The sequence below is a fragment of the Apus apus genome, chromosome 2, assembly GCF_020740795.1.
Source record: "Apus apus isolate bApuApu2 chromosome 2, bApuApu2.pri.cur, whole genome shotgun sequence".
Classification (NCBI taxonomy): Eukaryota; Metazoa; Chordata; class Aves; order Apodiformes; family Apodidae; genus Apus; species Apus apus.
In genome coordinates this window covers 9,907,080-9,924,190 of record NC_067283.1, presented here as the reverse complement: position 1 = coordinate 9,924,190, position 17,111 = coordinate 9,907,080, and the positions used below count along the sequence as shown (strand labels likewise).

Sequence of the window (17,111 nt, the reverse complement as noted above, 5' to 3'; positions counted from 1 at the left end):
CAACAGGAAGATGCTGCGGGGGTATTGCCAAGGCACAGGGCAGAGCATGAGTGGCAGGAGAGGGGCTGGCTGCTGCCTCCAGCCATTGCCAGTCCCTGAGCTTTACTGCCTTTTTGCCTAGAGGAGATGTGGGGAAGCTGCTGCTGGACTTGTCTTCCTGTCCTGCAAGCAGTCCATAGGCAGCAGCTGCTCTGAGCAGCTGGGCTTTCCTGCTCCTGGTGTTCCCATGGTGGGAAATGGAGAGTCCAAAGTAGAGAGACCCACCAGAGAAACACTTGAGGAGAAAAGAGAAAATAAAGTGGAAGAGTTAGGGGGCAGTAGAGAAGTTAAAAAGCAAGGAAGGAAAAGAAGCTGAGCTTGGAAATAAAAAAAATGACTCTATGATAAAACAAGGATTTAACTACCTCTGCCATTTGAGTGAGTGTGAACGGTGAAGGCCACTAAAAATAATGAAGGATAGGTCTTGAAAAAGAGGAAAGCATATAGGTGAGACTAAAATGGAGCTGTTATAAAATAAGAAAGTATCTGAATTATTTAGCCAATTGGGACGCTCAAACTATGATTTCCTCACTTAAAAATATTTTATGTGAAAGTTTTGATCCTTCTCGTTCTTGAGAAATCAGATCATTATTATGCTGGATCAGTGTCCCTGCTGTTGTGAATCCATCTGTTCTTTTATTATTATTGTCAGAGCTTAAGACCCATTGGAAACACCACAGATCTGAAAACCTTCCTAGAGGTCAAATCTTAAAATCTTCTGCAAATTCTACCAAGAGGCACCAGCCTAACCCTGTGGTCCTGTGGGCACTCATCTCCTGCTCTACCTCTCCCTGGGGCTTCCTGCTGAAAAGGCATGAAACCTGCCTCTGTTATATCAAGTGTTTCATTAGCTGAGCTGCAGACATGTTTATGTCAGATCTTCAAACTGATTTAGTGCAGAGAATTTATTTTTAAACCTTTCTGGGAAGGAGCTTTCAATCCCTCCTTGTCATTCCCCTACTATTCTCCCCTTGCCAAATTTGGTCGTTCAGTTTGGGATCAAATCACCTTGTCCTCAAAGTGTGTAATTTCCGGGCTTGACCCTCTCCTAATTTCAAGTTTCATTCTTTAAAATGAAATAAATTGGAGATTAATATAAACCCTTTTTAATTTTATTTTTTCATCTATATTAGCTGTTACTTTCTTTTGAAAATAACAATCCCTGCATTTTATTAATTTGGTTTGAACTGTTGGCGCAGCTGCCTCAGCCTAACAGAGAGGTGTGCTAACTTAGCAGTGGATGCAATTCAAAGCTGTTTATTTGTGCAAGAGCTTCAGAAGAGACCCTGCTATGTGCTACTGGAACAAAACAGGTATTTTCATGCAGGAGTTTGATTCTTCTCTCAATGAGATAGAAAAATGCATAAAGTGAAGGCTAGGCTGATTCTCTTTTTTTATCCTTTTGAAGTTCTCCTGACCTCCTTTACAAGAGTTGACTTACATTCTCAAAAACGAAAATCTCGCATTCACTGTTGGGTACTTCTCTTTCACCAATTATGGTATTTCTTTTCATATATGTATTTCAAAAATAATAACAATATTTTCTGTTCTCCTGTGTGAAGCATATCTGAGACCCTCAGTCTATTCAAAAATTGATTTTTTACTTTATTTTTTTTATGTGAAGAAAGGCAGTTGCAATTTTCTTCTTTCCTTTCTGTCATTATTCCTCCAGTCTGGTTCTGAAAGGTGCTTGAGAATCCTGATTTTTTCCCCTAAATTACCAGCTTATTAATGATCAGCTTTGTATCGAAGTAAGGAGTGCAGATAGGGCTACTTACTTAGTAGGCTCTTCAAACGTTAATTTCTACATCTACTTTAGGGTCCCAATGGAAGCAACATCAATTGAAAAACTTCAGTGTGGAAGGACAAAGCTCTAAATTATCTCATTTCTCTTTGTTATGGTTTGTTCTGAAAAGACTCCTTTTTAGAAATACAATCCATTGGCTGTTTTCTGTGTGAAAAGCATGGTTATAGGAAGTGTATTATTTGCACTTTAAAAGAGATAAGGGAGCAGAGATGGAAAAGCTGAGTTTTGTCCCCTGCATTAGGAAAGGATATATGTATACTGCTATTTACATTTTGCAGAACTGTAGATTATGTCTATGTAACAAAGTCTTTTCTAAGTAACTCTAAAATATGTGTGTGTACTGTGTCTGTATTGTTGTACATATTTATACTGACGCTAATTGAACAAGCAACAGTTGAACCATTTTTTTAAGTGTAAAGATGCTTGCATCAAGATATACTGAAAACATACTAAGTTCCATCCTGATACTTTTATAGGAGAGAAATAAAGTAGATCACCATGGACACATAATTAACTCTTTCATTTGATACAAAACATTTAATTAGAGTAGCTTTTTCAGAGCATTCCAAACATTTTCAGGTTTCAGGCTGATTAGAAAAACAAAACAAAAACAAGCACTATTTTAAAGTTCAGATTTATTTTTTTTTCCTTTCTCGTGTCTGATATACAAATATGAACAAACACTTCTGTCAAATTTGTTATTTATTCTTACTCTTGTGCTAGTATGTGTTGACACACTTGGTTTCCCTCTTCCAGCAGCTGTTTCTTTATAGATTCTATATTATCTGGGAAGGGAAAGAAAAAAAATCTCATGAGACCTCACCTGGTCTCATGGGATGCCACTTGATCTTGTGAGACCCCACCTTGAGTACTGTGTCCAGTTCTGGAGCCCCCAGCACAAAAAGGGCATAGAGATCTTGGAACAAGTCCAGAGGAGGACCACAAAAATGATCCGAGGGCTGGAGCACCTCTCATATGTAAACAGGCTGAGAGAGTTGGGGCTGTTCAGCATGGACATGAGAAGGATCCAGAGTGACCTTATAGCAGCCTTCCAGTACCTGAAGGGGCTACAGAAAAGCTGGGGAGGGACTTTTTACCAGGTTGTGTAGTGACAGGTCAAGGCATAATGGTTTTAAACTGGAAGAGGGTAGATTTAGGTTAGACGTTAGAAAGAAATTCTATAGAGCGAAGATGGTGAGACACCAGACGTTGCCTAGGGAGGTTGTGGATGCCTCATCGTTGGAATTGTTCAAAGCCAGGTAGGACAGGGCTTTGAGCAATCTGATCTAATGGGAGGTGTCCTTGGCCATGGCAGAGGGTTGGTACTAGATGATCTTTAAGCTCCCTTCCAACTCCTGATCATAGAATCATAGAATCATAGAATCCTAGGGGTTGGAAGGGACCTCGAAAGATCATCTAGTCCAACCCCCCTGCCAGAGCAGGGTCACCTAGAGTACATCACACAGGAAGGCGTCCAGGCGGGTTTTGAATGTCTCCAGCGAAGGAGACTCCACAACCTCTCTGGGCAGCCTGTTCCAGTGCTCTGTCACTCTTACAGTAAAAAAATTTTTCCTGATATTCATCTTAAACCTCCTATGCTCCAACTTGTATCCATTACTCCTTGTCCTATCACTGGTCTTCACTGAAAAAAGCTTAACTCCATCGTCTTGACACTCACCCTTTACATATTTGTAAAAATTGATGAGGTCCCCCCTCAGTCTCCTTTTCTCCAAACTAAAGAGACCCAGCTCCCTCAGCCTTTCCTCATAAGGGAGATGCTCAACTCCCTTAATCATCCTTGTGGCTCTGCGCTGGACTCTTTCAAACCATTCTATGATTCTAGGGAATAATCTGGTTTTCACTTATGTTTGATAGATTGATAGTGGTCAGTGAAACTGAGTCACCTGTTTGATTTGTCATTTACTTGTGTTAGTGATGGTAACTATTTCTAATTATTGTAAAATTTCTGTATCTATCTTTCAACACAGTTTATATAGACACAAAAAAAAATCTGTAAAAGGGCATTAGGTCTTATTTATATATATATATATACACACACACACATATATATATAATATATATATAATGTGTTGTTGTTTTTTCCACACATAAGACCAAAATTAACATCCCTTTTTATTTTACCCATATTGAGTGAAAAGACAGAGTGACAGTCTACTTCCATGAGGGCTTGAGTAGATTTTTGTTCCTCAATTCCTAATAACTCTGTGGTACTGAATCACTGTTGAGTCATTATCATCAGTTATAGAATGATTTACTGATTTTTTTCCAACTAATGCATGGGTTTTCTGCTGCCTCTTTGTGCAAGGGTGAGTTAGCTAATCATCACAGCACCCTCAGAGGAGGTAAATACCACAGGTACCAACCTCATAACTGTTTCCAGGAAAAGAGAAATATCTTTTAATAATTTGAGAGAAATGCAGAAGTTAAACTGAAGAAAATCTGTCTTAAGAATGTGTCTGACCTTCAGCTGGGTTCTAATATGTCTGTTTAGTCTTCTACTTAGGCAAATGTTTGCAAATGCCTCGCAAAAAAAGAAAAAGGCTTGTGAAATAATATATGAATAAATAATGCGTAATGGACTCCAGTGTTTTAGGCTACTTTTTAATAGTATGGAGGGCTGAATTTCTCCAAGATCTTATTTTAAAGCATGTGACTAATTTTAGACCGTTGAAGTAAATCTTGCATATCCACTGCTAAGTACACACGGACTTTTGGGTGATCCCATTACATAGAAAACAGACAAATACTTCTCGTTTCACTTTTCTCATGCAGTGCTGCTGCGCTCATTGCCTTCTCCATTGCTCTGTAACAGTTTGTGTCAACTGTGTCATGTTCTCCAGTTCGTGCTGATTCATCTGTGCAATAGAAAGGAGTAGTTAAAGTTATATCAGTGGAGGACACATCTCCCAACTATTAAACTGTATTTTCAGGACTTGAATTGGCTTCTTTAGTTAATTTCAAAAATAGCTCATCATCAAATCATTCCATCTACATTTTCCTTGCTTTAAAAAAACTCTTCAGCAGAAAATTTTTGTGTTTTCTTGACCTTTATCTAAGCCAGGCAGTGCTTTTGACATGTACAATGACAAGAAATTGCAGATGAAACCTGAAATTCTTTTCTTGTCTCTACAGTCCATCTGGACATAACGTCATGTGTGGTTTCAACATAAAATTTTCTTGAGAAGGAAATTCAGACTCCAACCTTTGCCTATATATACATACATACACAAAAGAATAAGCTCAGCATGATAAAATGATCCTACCGTTTAAAAATTCTATTTAAATTTTGTCTTGTTAAAGATGTCATTCTCTGTAAGAGAAAATGGATAAATTAGTGGTGCTTATTTTCAGCGCAACATGGGTAATTATGTCCCTTAATTCTTTAATCTCTATGTTTAAACTTGGAACAAATGATCACATAAGTCCAGCAGCACCAGCCATTACATAGAAAACTTCCTTTGATTTATGAGTTCAAAATTTCTAAAATAGATTAACCTATCCCCCAACAGTGAAAGGGCTGGTTCATGAAAATACTTACATGTTCTCCTTCATTCAAACTTACTTTACCAAACGGCTCAATTCAACGATGTCACTGTTCGCACAGTTATCTTCAAAGCTGATCCTTCACTCAAACAAGAAACCTATTTTGAATTTAAAGTATAAAATATTCCCATTAAAATTCATGGAATTTGGCTTATCTATATTGTTCTGAACATTTGGCATTTTAAATAATACAGTAACCTCCACAAAAGGCAAGATAGATGAAGAGTAATGCCAAAATGTCAAGATTATACTGCTTCTTCCACTCTGTCATCATACTGCACAAATACTATAGACAAGTTACTGCAAAGCTAAAGGGGCCACAGAACGTAAGTACAAATACATGCAATAATTCAGAGTCTATGACATGCATATTCTGCTGACATGTATATGAAAATATCCATGTAGAAACACAATTAGCTTCTTACTGATTTTTCTTAGTAAAATTTCAGCTTTTATTCATGCTGTTCAGACAGCCCTGGAAGTGTACCTAGCATGGATTTCTGGTTCTCTATCCCCAGCTCTGTGTATTGCATTGAAAATATAATTTTCTCCTCTCAGATCATTTCCTTACCTTACAGCTCCTAGATGTCACCAGGCATTTCCACAGGAGACCTGATTTGCTTGCAACCCCTCTAATTGGAGACACTGGTAACACCCAATGATTTGAAAGCCATTTATCATTTTTTTGGGCAACAGCATGTCAGAGGTAGGAGTTTTAAACTTAGACTGCATCTAAGTTTTCCCCAACCTGGACCCAAGAATAAGCAGTGACTTTTGACATGCTTGGCAGCATCCAAGCTGTCTCTTTGCCAACCTGCCACTCCAGACTGCCAGCAATAAGGCTTCTCCACTCATCTCCAAGTTTCTCTAATTGAAATGCTTCACTATCGAAGCTTGGGAGTGCAGGTTGCTTGGTGTGTAGAATCTCTCAGTTGGTAATTTAGCACGTCCCCTCTTGCCACTGCACTGTCACCCACCTTGCTTTTTCCGTCACTTCCAGTGTAAGCTTGATCTACAAAGCTCAATATGCAGTAACTTCTGTCACTGATCTGGACAAGTACCATTTTGCCCAAAATTGTTGCATCTTGCATTCATTATGGCGCTGGATGTCAGCTCCACTGTCACAGATGTATTCCTCCGTGACGTGCTCCAGCCTTGTAGGTTAAAAAGCTTTATTCGGTTTGTAAATATTTATTTAGTGATCAAAGTCTGAAACTAGCTTTCCTTTCTGATTTTGGGGTTATTTTTTCTCTGGCTAAAGGAGGTTTCACAGTGAAATGCCACCTCTAATCTGATTTTCTGTGTCTAGAGTATATTTTATTAACCCTTTTTTTTTATTTTCTTCAGTGATAGATTAGTAAATTCCAAAGTAGCTTAGAAACATTGCTTAGTGACCTTTTTGTTCTTTGCATTTTTTGAGGAGAAATCAACAAAAGACAACAATAGTAACCTTTCCATATTCATTACCATAAGCTGCACTGACCTTAAGAAACAGTCTTATGATTCCACACTTGTATACAGGGTACGGCTGCTGTGCTGATTTCAAGAACCTGACAATTTTTCTCTTCTTAGGGCTGTGAGGGACAAATAAATTAGATACATTATAATACCTGTAGGTTTGCACAGGAGGAATAAATCTCCCAAACCTTGTATTGTAAGAGTAACCTTTTGTGAATATTTCTCCAAAAATCAACTTCTTTGTGATATTAAGCATAAAGATTTAAAGGTATCTTAGAAATCTGGTAAGAACCATGTCATTTTCATTATTGGTTTGATATTTGTTTAAAAATAGGCTTATTGTTGTTTGCATTTAATTTTTTAAGAGAATGAAAATTAATTTCAAAAATTTTTTTTTTTCTCTTTTCTGGAGAGGAGATTAGGCCAGATAGGGAGTATTAGTGTTAAAAGGGCAAAGTAAAAAATAGAAACTCTGTGTAAGCTCAGCACTGGTAAACATGCATTATTGGACTAAAGTTATTTTTAGAGTTTCTTGGTGTTTGATCTTGATAATTTAATTAGTGTTGCTGCTAAACTCTGCATTGTTTTTGGGGAGATTTTCTGAAAGAAAAAAATAAAACAGAAAATGAAAAATGAAATTAATATTAATAACTTGCAAGCTTACCTGGTGAAATCAAAATGATTTCTAATTCATAAATAGTGAAGAGATTATAAAACTATTGTATTCTATATTGATCCATCCTGTGGTTTTAAGCATATTTTAGCTGGTGAAAACTTAAGACAAAATTGTCAAGATATAGACAAACCTATATCCTGGAAAAACTCTGAACTTGCTGTCCCCTCTGTCCTGAATAAACTGAAAAATTACTGCATGCCTGTTTTGCTCTCCACATACATGCCATCCCCTTCTAGATTATTAATGAATCTATTAACTAGCCAGGGACCTAGAGATTAACCATGAGATGCCCTGTCATTACCCTTTCACCACAAGAAAAGCACACCATTTAATCATATTCTTTGGTTTTTTTCTCTTCTGGCCATTTGATGGTCTGGGACAATCTTTTCCTCTTTATAGCTCCTTACCTATCTTCGTCTCTTGTAAGGAACCTTGAAAAATTGTTTTTGCAATCTGAATAAAGTAGGTCAGAAGGTTCTTCTTTATTCACTATTTTATCAACGTATCACAAGGTTTCTGAGATGGTAGCTCCACGCCATCTTTTCTTCAGCACTAAACCAAACTTAAAGAACATCTTACTTGTTTTTTTTCTGTTATGCCCCTATTGCTGCCTCTTCTGTAGTAAGCACAACTGTTTGTGGAGCTGGGTTATATGCTCTGATTTTAAATATATCATGTAGTAGAATTGTTATGGATTTTATCTTATGTGCAATCTATTATCGAACAATTAGAGTGACAGTTTTTGTAAAGACATTTCAAAATATGTGAGAGGAGTGGAAAGCAGGGGCAGGGGGCATTGAAAGTGGCTTTTCTAGAAAATAAAACGTATAAGAGACAAGACACGTTTTTTCTTCACAGAAGCAGGACTGATTAACCCCTTTATTATCATCATCTTCCAAGTGTTTTGTTTTTCTGATTTGAACTGTCATTTACATCCACAGGTTAGTAATTCCCTGGAGTGATTCTATAGCTTTGGATTGATTTTGAAGACATCTGCAGTGTGCTGCATGCCTCAGAAGCAGCAGAGTGTATTTTATAAACAGTTCACTTTACTTGTAGATTAGATTTTCCAGAATCTTTGGATGCTTGCTATTTGTTCCAGAATGCCTAGCACCTCCATTTTTATTATATTTCATCTTAATTACTGGAAAGGAGCAAGGGTCTTCTGTTCCACTGAAGCAAAGGATTGTTTGGCTTCACAGATGGACCTTTCTCTTCCCAACTGCTCCAATAATCTTTCCAGGTCTTGATATCCTCCTTCTGATATCCTCAACGTATCTCTTGTTTGGTTTTCATTTCAAAATAATGTTAGACTTGAATTTCCCTCTTTCAAAGTGCTGGCTGTGGCTTATAATTCCGTTGTGGCTCTACCAAACACTTCTGTTCAAATTTTAATCAATTTCTCTCTAACTTAACTGGCCTCATGGATCTTGACATTTAGAATTTATTCTTGTCTACCTGCTTTCTTCATCATGCATTTGGATACTCTTAGTTTTTCTCTGAGAAGCACTAATCCTTCCTCGGGATTTTATTTAATTTCTGCTATTCAAATTCTTATTAGCCATTGGACTACCATTTCTTCTTTAAAAGTTTAGTAACACTTTTGACACTTTTTTGGGAAAAACATCCTGTAGACTATATTCAGAATGGGATTGTCTCTGGTAGGACAGTAGGAGCAGCACCAAACTATCAATAGCAGTGCTACATCTTTAATTCCTCAGACTTTGTGAAATGAATTCTCACTTGCTTTTGTATATTTTATAATGGGAGAAAACAAAAAACTGTCAAAGAAGTAATTCCAGTTTTACAAGTTTATTTCCCATTAAGAAGCAAAAGTGCAGAAAATAATGCTAAGCCTTGGGTTCTGTTTGATGCATCCTACACCAATTCCACTAAAATGTGATCTCTCCTGTGTACTGGAGCAGTATAAACAGCCCCCTGTCACCAGAGGCTGTAATAATAGTGTCATCCCTTGAGGTACAGTTCATCTGAGTGAACTCCAGTTAGAAATTAGTAGTCCCTTGGTAGTCAAAGCAATGGAAGCGCCTCTGAAAACAATTCATATATTCCATTTTACAATTCATATATTCTGCCTTAGACATTTATATTAAACTCCACTTCTGGAGCTGCCTGCCTGCCTCCAGCAACTATAGAGAGAGCTTAAATAACAGACAAGTAGGTGGCAAAGTTAGGTGTAATCAATCCCACAGTTACTGTCATTTTTAGGATTCAGTAAAAGCTGCACCTCTCGGTTCCACCACCAGCCCCTCAGGCAGTTCCTGCTGTGTCTGTGGCTTCTGTGGCAGACAGGAAGAGGGGCAAGATTTTCCCTTCAGATGTTTTATGCTGTGTATCTAAAAAGGTCATGATGTTGTATCTGTTTCTTAAATGGTTTTTTTGCTAGCGATCTATAAAGGTCACGTTTCACCACGGCCTGAGGTGTCTGTCCTAACCAGGGAACTGTGTTAACCTGTTTCTACTCCCAGTCTGTCATAAAATACATGCTAAAGCATAAGTTGTGTACTTAGTTGTTTAAATGCAAATTCCGCTGTTCTGAAAACTGAATTACGTCCAATCGTGTCCAAAATGTTGATGGATGTTCTGCTTTCATAAAGCATGGTTGGTGGCTTTCACTTTTTTGGATTTTCTCAAACTCTTGTGACTATGTGATATTTTCAGGTTTTGTTGTAGTCTGTGTTGTGTTTGTTTATTTCCAGAAAAATGTCTCCAGTTATTGAGGCTCCTTTCAAAAAAACACTTGAACCATTTTGCATCACATGAATTTTAGATGCTGAGCCACCAGCTATGCCAAGATTTTTTCTGGTGTTAGAATGGATAAACCCAAAATCTCTATCTTGGGACTGGTTTCATTTTTCTGCCCTTGAAAAAACCTTTAATGAATTCCTGTTAGTGGCACTTTTGGAAAGTAATCTGTAAGGCCTCATGACTGATCACGTTCTGGTTCTTGAGAGGTCGCCTCTTGGTACATCTGCAGGAGATGTGAGAAAACTGCTGTTTTCTTGTTATCATTGCCATCACGGAGAATGTTAGCTTTTGCCACATTGAATTTCAAACTCCACTTTTGTTTGGGTTTGTATGCATGGTGGGAATGGGAATGTAACCATAATATCTCAGTTACAAAACTTAGCTTCAACGTGAGAGGAAAAAAAATATTCTAATTACCTCCTATTAACAATTCTATCATATTTTGTGGCATCGACAAGGTACTTTAAATGCCCAATGAATTCTCACTATAAAAAGTCAGTTCTGTAGTTGCACTAGCTGAATTTTCTCCAATGCAAGGAGGAGCAGCAGCAAGATCTGAGAGAGTAATTGCAAACAGGAGATCTTTCCCTTGATTTCATAGTATGGATTGGATAATTTTCCAAGTCACTAATTCCTCAGTGCAGCATACAGCACAGGTGGCTGCTGATAACTTAAGCCTGCAAAGAGTCACAAAGATGACTAGTTGGTGGCATTGCTGCTGCTGCATATGTTGGTATAAAGAACACAACAATGCTCCTAAGGAGGAGAAAGAATGAGAAATGATAACATTAAATCAATAATCTTTACTTGACTCCTTTTATCTTTGTTCAGCTCAGTAGCACAAAAAAATGAAAGCAATGGTTTTTTGTGAGAAATCTGGATAGCAGAGAGAGCTCAGCCACCATGAAAGTAATTTCATATCTGGAGATGAGCTGTGAAAGCAGCTTTTCTGTTTATTTGAAGGATACAGCAGAAAGGCCCAATATGACCAGGAGCAGTTTGAAAACACCATAAAGAAGTAGCTACAGGTTTCTCTCTAAGTATCCTAAATCTCTTTCAGATTAGGAAACTGATCTCACGAGGAGGCATTAAATATGGCACACATCTTCAACCTGCTAAATGTTGGTAGTGCTGCCATCATTAGCTACAAGTTTATTTTGGTTGCATGCAGAGATCAGATTGTCTAATTATTGCACTAGCTCTTGCAATATGTTATTCGCTCAAACCTTGGCAGAAACAGTAGCTGAGCAGACTGATCAGGTTCAGCCCCACATAGTCTGATTTTTCAGGATATGTAAGCCATATGAAGCATAAAAACCAAGGATTTTAAAACTTCTGGCAAATATGGGATAAAAAAGAAAGATACAGACCTGTTGGAGAGGGTCCTGAGAAGGGCCATGAAGATGATCAAAGGGCTGGAGCACCCCTTCTGCAAAGGCTGAGACAGTTGGGGCTGTTCAGCCTGGAGAAGGGAAGGCTCCAGGGAGACCTTATAGTGGCCTACAGGAAAGCTGCGGAGGGGCTTTTTACCAGAGAGGGCAGTGATAGGGCAAAGGGTAATGGTTTTAAACTGAAAGAGGCGAGATTTACGTTAGACATTAGGAAGAAATTCTTCACCATGAGCCTAGTAAGGCACTGGAACATATTGCCCAGGGAGGTTGTGGAAGCCCCCACTTTGGAGGTGTTCAAGGGCAGTTTGGATGAGGCTTTGTGCAGCCTGGTCTAGTATGAGTTGTCCCTGGTCATAGCAGAGAGGTTGGAACCTGATGATCTTTAAGGTCCTTTCCAACCTTAACCATTCTATGAATGTATGATTCTACAAAAGGAAACATCTTTCTTTTTTGCTCTCTCTCCTCCCACAGCACACGTCTCTTCTTGTTCATTGTAGACCAAATACTACTCCCAGAGCAAGCATTTTTTTTAAACAGAACTTGAAGCTCACTGTCCAGCTGCATTGTTATTGGTACCAAAACGGTGGATGAGAGCAGTTTATGGACTGGATGAGGAAATATTTGTATGTGGATAAGAAATATCTGTTGTACTCTTTGACCGCTACTTAAAATCTTCCCATCACAATGTGGGCGTGTATTAATCTAAAGAGAAGCAGAAAAAGCCAAAGCAAAAACTCCTACCAGCTGGGGCTATTTAACCTACCATCTGTTTCTGAACTGCTGACTAGCCTCTAGTTACTGAGGAGGCTGCCACCCAGTTAACCTTACTGATGGTTATGGAGCAGTGTGTTTCTGGACTTAGACTAATCGTGGCAGAGCTGGAAGAAAAGCTCAGATTTTAACTTCTCTGCTTCTTTTAAATGAGAGCTTGTATTTCTGAGGTTTTCTCCTGTTGCAGCGTCTTGTGGATTCTGTGCAGGTATAAATGTGCTGTTTGACAATGTCAAGCACATGGGAAGACTGTACATCCAAAGAAGGCTTGTTCTAAGACAGTAAGATTATTTCTTTTGGCTGTAGTGTTAGCAATTTTTTCAAACATCTCTTTTGTTTAGCAGCTTTACTCTTAGGTTACATTGCTTTCCAGTTAGTTTATTGGTTCTGGGAGCAGAGTAGCTTGGATTTGATCTCATCAGACTGTGCTAACCAAACATCATCATAGATGGTCTGCAAACAGTAAGGGGACCTAAAGATTTGAAGAACATGTTCCTAGTAGTTCTGTAGGTGGCACTCTTGGATTTGCATCAGTCTTCAATCCAAGCCTTGATACGCTGCTGGTTGTTTTCTATACAAGATGCCAGGACCTGTCTCTTTGTTTGCATCCAATTTCAGTAGGCAGAGTCTCTGCAAATGATACTTTGAGAGTCAGCTATATCATCTCTACTTGCTGTCCTAGATTATCACATTGTATTGCTGTGTGCTTCTAAACTCATGTGGTGGTGATATTCATTACTGCATTATTTCTTTGTGCTAATGGGTACACACACAGTTTAACTGAACATGAAAATTGGTGGGTTAATTATTACTGTTATGATTATTAACAGGAGCTCTTGGTTGAGTTCTGCTATTTGGCTCACACTGACTGGTACCTGCAACTGAAATAATCTTGTTGATTTTAGTGAGGTAAATAAGACAGTTCAGACTGGTGGGGCGCTAGGATGCCTGACTCTGCTCCAGTGCTGGGAGCCTGTCAGCTTTGAGAAGTTAAATCGAACTGTTTTCACAGACTTGAGCACTTTCCCAGACTAAGTGGGGAGTGGGGTGTCTGCCCTCTCAACTGAGTATTGTCAGACCAAACCTGACACAGTAACAACTGCATTGTGCTTTCCAAGAAAGAATAATCTGAAAAAGTATTTTCTTTTTCTCATCTTCTTGCTCAGATTATGGGTAGAAAGATGCTGGAGGTGGCATTTCCTTTATTAAGAATAATAATAATAATAATAAAAGCAAGTTGAGAATGAGACAATTTCCCCCCCTCTAATGGTTCAGTCCTCTTTGCAACACAAAAGACATGTTTGTGAAGTTCCTCAGGACTGAATTCTGACATGTCAGCCCACTTACCACATCTGAAATACAGGTCCTTGACTATCTTAGTTGAAGGGAGTGCCTGAAAGGAGAAACAATGGGTGCATGCCTTCTTGGACTAGTAACAATTTGTCAACTCACAGATGTGGAGAGATGTGAGAAGCTGATGCCACCTCAAAGGCTTCCACCTTATTAGCCTTTTCCAGTCCTATTAGGATGCTCCTAGTCTAGCTCATTGGATAAATTCAGTAATTGTCTATGAGATGTATAAAAATCTCAAAGGTGGCTGTCATCAGAACCTTAGAAGCTGCAGGCTTCCAAGAGCAGGAGCAGACGGAAGCTGAACAAAGTGAAACCTTTATCTGCAACCACAAACTGCAGTTAAACTCCTTCCCTGCTTTGGGCAGCTTTTAAAGTATTTACTGTCATAAGTATGTATACTGTCATAAGTATGTATACATACTAATGTAAAAGAGCTTTCAGAATAGCTATTTCAACCATAGATGCAACAGACATCTTTAGGTAAAAATGTGGTAACTACAATTAGATTTTATATTTCTGGAAACAGATGGGAAGACATTAAGGGCACAAAACACTGGTCCAAGTTATACCTCTGTAGAACTGTGTTGTGGAGAGAAATAGTCTTATCAAGGGCCTCTGACTCCTGAGGTCAATCAGACTGAGAAGAAAGTAAAGGGCGAAAAAAACCTTTGTTTAAAATTACCATGAACAAATCTAGAAATTCAGAATGGAGGTGTAGAAGATACTGGGAGAATACACAGATCTGCTTGGGGAAAATGTGACTTTTTGGAAGACTTCAGAAGATAGAAATTCCCTTTTTATCTTAAGTTTTCTGCAAAGGTGAAAATTAATGTATTGAAGACTCTTCTTCATGTTATATCTTATAGTTTACTGCTTTGGAACTTTCCTGCAATTTTTACAGTCTTTTATTATATTTAAAATATAATAAAAGCAGAAAGCTCAGATTAAATTTTACATAATTGATTTTCTCTTTCTCAAAGAAAGATAATCATAATAGGCATAATGATCCAAAAGGAAACACCTGTTATTTTGGGGGTTTTGCCTAATACTGCCTACTGTCCTGATTCAGCTGGTTCCTTCCTCCCTTGTTGATATTATGTAGTATTTTCCTCCTTAAAAAACTGTACTGAAATAACTTCTTCTTACAGAACTGTTCCTGGAGAGGCAAGTTTTGGCTCAAAGTATTCTCAGCTAACCAAGGGCACAGACATTAATTACTGTCTATATAACATCATTTGTTTGATCGTCAATCATAGGTTGAATAAGACAAATTCAAATTCAATGAGCCTGAATAAGAAGGATGAAATGCAAGCTCCTGAATATATGCACTGAGATCATTGACTCTCCTACTCGTCACAAATGTGCATCCACTTTTTGCATGGTTTCGTCCTGCCTTTAATGTATCATGAGGTATCTGTATTTGCAGTGCCGAGAAAACAATACATGGGTATAATGCTGGGTGCCTCTGCTGAGCCTAGAGGTAATTTAAGAAAATTCCTCCTAGGGGCCTGTAGTGTCTAGCCTATCTTTTAATCACAGGATTGCAGAACAACAAGATTAGAGTTAAATAAGAACTAATGCAGAAGGTTTGGCTTGATATTGCTGGGTGATCTCCTTGCCTTCTGGTCCCTCTGGATGCCTGCAGGAAAAGTGGAATGTGTGTGATCTTGTCCTCATCTGTCACCACCCTCCTTTATGCCAGACTTTGGAGGAAAAGTGGTCAGGATGTTTTTCTTCCAGGAGATGATGCATCCACATAGCACCTGGGGAGTTACTGTCAGCTTTGCAGCTATGTGAGCCACAGGCAACTTTTTTTCTTGGAGTGGCTTTCATTTTCCCTCCTCAGTGCTTGGGAGCCAAGCTGCATGCCAGCCAAGATCCATCTGTCTGGGGTTTTGACTCCCCTGTTTGCCACTCAGCTAAACTGGTTGAAGTTCAAGCTCATGGCAAAAATTCATGCAATCCTCTTCATGCTGACTTCATACCATGACTAGGCATAAAACCTGGTCCCTTGAGGCTGTCAGCTGATACTGGGTATTACACCAGCGTCAGTCATTCTGTTTCCTCAATAAATCACAATGTGATTACTAGAAGTATTTTGGCATGGGTGGAGAGGCAGAAGTTTGCTGGTCTGTTCTACTTTGGTCAAACATGGAAATGATCTAACACATGCATCTTGTTTACAGGAGGAGTTTACAAAACACTTTTGAGCCTAAAGAAAGACTTATTAAAGCTTGGCTGTCAACAATCAGACCCTTAGTGTACTCAAATTAATTTGCTCATCTGGAAAAAGACATCTGCTAGAACTTGTGCACTGAGAACATGTGAGTTTATCAAGCATCAAAAATAATATATAGTTGGAAGGAGGACCAGACCTGTGAAGCTGATAGGTTTTGTTTACCAAACTACTGTGCGATGTACAAAGAATTTTTTTTAACTTGGTTCTGTATGCTGTGTAATATAATCTGACATTTCTGCATATGACAGCAGAAGATTCAGCATTCAGAATTCTCACAGCATGACTCAACACCTTCTGACAACTCAGCAAATAACAACAAGAACAACAACAGCAACAACCAAATCTTTAATCCATTCCTTTACTCAACAATCTCAGTTGCGATCATATGAAATTACCCATTAGTCTCAACTGGGATCATACAAAATCACTCTGAGTCTTTCATGATTTCATATCCAGCCTTTTCCACCAGAAGAAAAACACATGCAGCTAATGGAAAGATAAACTCCCTGTGTACACACTGACATAAATGTCAAATTTTAATGATTGCCCCCTTTGAACTTCAGGCAACTCATACATATGTGGGATCCTGCATAGGAAACAGTAAATGTCATCAAGACAGTTACTGGGATGTAATATATTATAATAAAAGGCCAAATGACTTGAAAGTCAGGTATTCTTGCATTTTTTATGAAAGCAAAATTGACCTATTTTTGTGAAAGATGTCACTAAGTCATAGTATAATTTTTGTTGCAAAATTGAAGTCAATGACCAAGAGACTTGTGTTCCAAGAGACAACTAGACACTTGTGGAAATGCTTCTCCTAATTAAAGATAATGGCCAATTCAACCAAAAATGCTTTCATCTTTCATCCTGTAGAAACTGGTACATGGCCATGAAAATGGATCTTTTTTTTCCCTCTTTCTCTCTGAGCTTTTGCAGATTTCAGCTGCAGAGGAAACAGACTGTATTTTTGGCTTAGCAGAGACCCTTCTGTTGAAAATAGCTCTGATGTCTAGGAAAGGATAGTGGATGCATCTCTGTATTTGA

The 17,111-nt window shown here is 38.4% G+C and overlaps 1 protein-coding gene and 1 long non-coding RNA gene across 5 annotated transcripts in view; one reads left to right on the top strand and one right to left on the bottom strand.

Annotated features, from left to right (window-relative positions):
* PTPRN2 (protein tyrosine phosphatase receptor type N2) overlaps positions 1-17,111 on the top strand; it is a 657,265-nt gene that overhangs the window by 334,985 nt on the left and 305,169 nt on the right. The gene's annotated exons all lie outside the window — the stretch shown is intronic.
* LOC127380660 (uncharacterized) lies at positions 4,012-6,120 on the bottom strand. Of its 2 annotated transcripts, none has more exons than XR_007888550.1 (4): positions 5,982-6,120; positions 5,406-5,508; positions 5,131-5,177; positions 4,012-4,722 (listed from the first exon to the last, which is right to left on the bottom strand). It is a non-coding gene; the product is annotated as an uncharacterized LOC127380660 (long non-coding RNA). The 2 variants fall into 2 exon arrangements; XR_007888551.1 differs by having other exon boundaries at positions 5,430-5,508.